The sequence below is a fragment of the Serinus canaria genome, chromosome 28, assembly GCF_022539315.1.
Source record: "Serinus canaria isolate serCan28SL12 chromosome 28, serCan2020, whole genome shotgun sequence".
NCBI classification, from domain to species: domain Eukaryota; kingdom Metazoa; phylum Chordata; class Aves; order Passeriformes; family Fringillidae; genus Serinus; species Serinus canaria.
In genome coordinates this window covers 798,795-803,188 of record NC_066341.1, presented here as the reverse complement: position 1 = coordinate 803,188, position 4,394 = coordinate 798,795, and positions in this window count along the sequence as shown.

The following is a 4,394-nucleotide window of genomic DNA, read 5'->3' as shown; positions in this document are numbered from 1 at the left end:
CACACCAACATCCCTGGAATATCCACACCAATATCCCTGGAATATCCACACCAATATCCCTGGAATATCCACACCAATATCCCTGGAATATCCACACCAATATCCCTGGAATATCCACACCAACATTGCTGGGAGAACATCCATGACAACCTCCCTGGGAAAACATCCACGTCATCATCCCTGGGAGAACATTGACACCACCCCCTCAGGAGAACATCCACACCAACATTCCTGCAACATCCACACCAATATCCCTGCAACATCCACACCAACATTCCTGCAACATCCACACCAACATCCCTGCACAATCTGCATGAACATCCCTGGAACATCCACACCATCCCCCCTGGAATATCCACACCATCCCCTCTGGAATACCCACCCCAATATCCCCTGCAGCATCCTGGAGCCCGAATTCAGGCTCCAGAAGATCCAGGCTCCAGGAAAAAAAAGCCCAAAATCTCCCTGGGAGAGCCCAGGAGCATCCCCTGCCCTCCCTGGCAGCGAGAGCCAATATCCAATATCCAATATCCAACTTCCAAAATCCAATATCCAACATCCAGCATCCAACATCCAATATTCAATATCCAATATCTAATATCCAATATCAAATATCCAATATCCAACATCCAAAATCCAATATTCAAAATCCAATATTCAATATTCAACAGCAAGAGCCAAGAGGCAAGTAGCAAAGAGTCAATATCCAAAAGCCAAGATCCAACAGCAAGATCCAAGAGCCAACATCCAGCAGCCAACAGCCAAGATGCAAGAGCCAAGAGCGAATAGCCAAGAGCAAATATCCAAATCCAAAGCAAATCCAAGAAGCCAATATCAAGAGCCAAAATCCAATAGCAATATCCAATATCAATATCCAATATCAAGCCAATCAATATCCAAATCCAATAGTCAATATCCAAATATCAAATATCCAAAATCCAATATTCAATATCCAACATTCGATATCCAATATCCAATATCCAGTATCCATAGGCAAGGGGAGGCAGAGCAATCCCAAGGCCACCACTGGCCCTGTCCCCAAGTGCCACATCCACAAGACTTTAAATCCCCCCAGGAATGGGGATTCCACCCTTTTCCACGGAGGAATTTTCCAATATCCAGCCTAAACCTCTCTCAGTGCTTCCCCCATGGACACGCTGGGTTAAAACCTTCCCCTTTGTGGTGCCCAGGACCCCAAAAATTCCTGGATCTGGAGATGCCCAAGGGCTCAGGTCCCAAATCCAGGGAGGATCAGGCACAGCCAGGACAAAGGAGGAGAATTCCTGCTAGTTGGTAATTGCTAATTCCTGCTAATAACCCTGGGATTATTTATATATCATCACTATATTCATGCTAATATATTATTTTATATATTATTAATTATATTTAGATATTTCCGTATTTATATAATAATATAAGTATAAAATAATATATAAATATTATATATAATAATTTTATTTATATTAAATAGTATTTACCCTGAAAATAAAGGATTTATTCCCCTTTGGGATGTGTTGCCTTTGCCTCACTGGGGGTTCCCAGAGCAGCTGTGGCTGGAAGTGTCCAAGGCCAGGCTGGAGCACCCTGGGGTGGTGGAATTGGGTGGAATTGGGTGGAATTGGGTGAGTCTGGGGCCCTTCCAGCCCAACCCCTGCCGTGACTCTGCGCTCTGGATTCCCTGGGAATTTGGAGCAGAGCCCCACCCCTGGCTCAGGCCCCTCCAAGGAGCTGCTGTTATTTCAGGAACAGTTGATGGAGTTTTATTAAGATTTTATTCCTGTTCCCTTAGTAACTCACAAGACACAGGCGAGGAAATTGCTGAATAGGGACAGAGCTCACAAAGGAACAGGATCACTGTCAACAACTCCAGGAGGCTGTGCCCAGGTTTTTCTGGGAACCAGGCACGAATTAAATGTTAATTTGGGAACGGCGAATAGCTAATGAGATGCTTGTTAGGAACAAAGGAGGGAGCCAGGCAGGATCTGGGTGTGATCCAGGTGGGATGGAGGGCAGCACCCAGGGCTGGGCTGGAAGGACCTGAAAGCCCATCCAGAGCCAGCCCTGGCACCTTCCAGTGCCCCAGGTGGCTCCAAGCCCCGGCCTTGGGCACTTCTGGGGATGGAGCTCTGGGAATTCCATCCCGGCGCCTCCCCACCCTCATCCTAAGGAATTCCTCCCTCATTCCACCCCAATCTCCCCTCTTTTCCCTTAAAACCACTGCCCCACCCTCACCTTGCTCTCAAGTGAAGCGCTGGGAAATCTCCCTGGGGTGTTTCCCCCCTGATTTTTGGGGCCAAAACCCCTCAAAGGTGGGGAAAGGTTCCAGAGGGGGTCCCTCCCTCCTTCCCTTCACCTCCAGAGCAGCGGTCCTGGTGTCTGTCAGCAGGACAGAAGGACAGAGGGACAGAGGGACAGAGGGAGCTCCTCTGGCAGGCGGGTGTTGCCCCTGGAGCCGCTGCGATCTCTGCGTTGCCTTTTTCAGTAAAGGCTGTGGCTGGGATGGGGCCTGGCTGCCTCTGGAGCACAGCCAGGGGCTCTGCCAGGGAATCCCGGACTTCCAGCAGGATCCAGGCCCTGGGCACGGAGCTGGCCCCAGCCCCTGGGGGTTTGTGCCCCAATCAGGCAGGGAGTGAGGCTCCTGCCGAGCTCGGGGCTCTTCCCGTGGTTTGTGGGGCTGGGACCATCCTGGTTTTCCTCTCTGCCCTTGCTGTGAATCCCAGAGCTCTGTTACCCCTGGAATCTGCCCCAGGGGCTCCTCCAGGTCCTGCAGGAGTAAAGGTGTTCCCCAAGCCAGGAATCCACTGGGATCCACTGGGATCTGCCTCCCCTTCCCAGCCTCCCTGTTATTCCCTGCCAGGGTCAGACCCTTCTCCCACCCTGTCCATGCCCAGGGGGGTGCTGAGCCCCCCAAGCCCCTCCAGCCTGGCTGTTCCCGACCCTGCACTGGGTCCATCCCACCCTGGAGCAGCAGCAAAGCCAGGAGCAGGCAGGGCCAGCCCTTCCCAAGGATCCAGCAGGATCCAGGGGCTCCCTCCCAGCCCCTCTCCACCCCCAGCCCTGTGGGATGGACAAAGGGATGCAGGAGGGATCCTGCCCTGGCTCTGGACCATGCCAAGGAGGATCCCGAGCCTCCTCAGGGTTCCTGGGGTGTCTGGTGTCCCCTCCCATCCCAAACCCTGCTCCCAGGATCTCTCCAGCTCGGGCAGATCCCTGCTGGAGCAGCCTGTGGATGGTGGGAAGGGCTCCAGCCCCTCTCCCAAGCCGTGGAGATGCCTTGGGAGCTCTCCCAAGCTGGAATCCTGCCTGGATCCAGCAGCCTGGGGCAGACGGACCCTGGATCCAGGGAGATCCCAGAGGATCAGTCCCACGGAGTGCCTGGGATGTCCCATCCCGTCCAGGAGCAGCCCAGGGGAAGGCTCAGCCCAGCCCCAGCCAAGCAGGGATGGATTCCCCCAAATCCCAGGCTCTGAGACCCCCGCCCCCGCCAAGGACCCTCCTCCCAACCCCATCCAACCCCAGGAGAGGCTGTTCCCACCCCAAATCCCGGCTGCCTGCCCTCTTCCCCCTGGAGCATTTCCCGGGCCGGGGGTCCCCGGCGGTGCCGGTGCCAGCCCTGCCCCTCGGGATCGGTACCTGGCTGCCCCCCCGGGCTCCCGGCTCCATCCCCGGCCATCCCGCGGCCCCGGGGAGCGGCGGCGCTGCCGGAGCGGGTTCCTATGGCGATGCGGAATCAATTAGAATAAAAGGTGGAGCGCAGCAATTGGAGCCGGAGAAGTTTCCTGAGGCGCCTGCCTGGGAGAGCCAGACCGTGGGAGTGCTCGGGATTCGGGGCTGAGCTGCGCCCCCGCCCCGGCTCCGCATCCCTGCGGTCCCAAAAACCCCCCTGTGATCCCACGGGGACCACCTGCATCCCAAAAACCTCCTGTGATCCCACAGGGACCACCTGCATCCCAAAAAACCTGCTCTGATCCCACGGGGACCACCTGCATCCCAAAAAACCCCCTGTGATCCCACGGCAAGCTCCTGCATCCCAAAAACCTGCTCTGATCCCACAGGGACCACCTGCATCCCAAAAAACCTGCTCTGATCCCACGGGGAGCTCCTGCATCCCCAAAACCCCCCTGTGATCCCACGGTGAGCTCCTGCATCCCAAAAAATTCCTTGGGAACATTTGGAACCAGCCTCGAGTTCTCCTGCTCTGCCAGGCTCGGTTCTGATGGCATTTGGGTTTTTCCTCACTCCAGCAGAGCAGGGAACGCTCGGTGCCCGGGGCACAGGGCAGCCTCAGCAGGGGCAAATTGAAATGGCTCTGCTGGTATGGATGGACAATTCCTGAAGGTCTCCTTGCCACCTGCTCCTGGAAGAGCCACAGGGCTTGGGATGGCTGCCCTGGC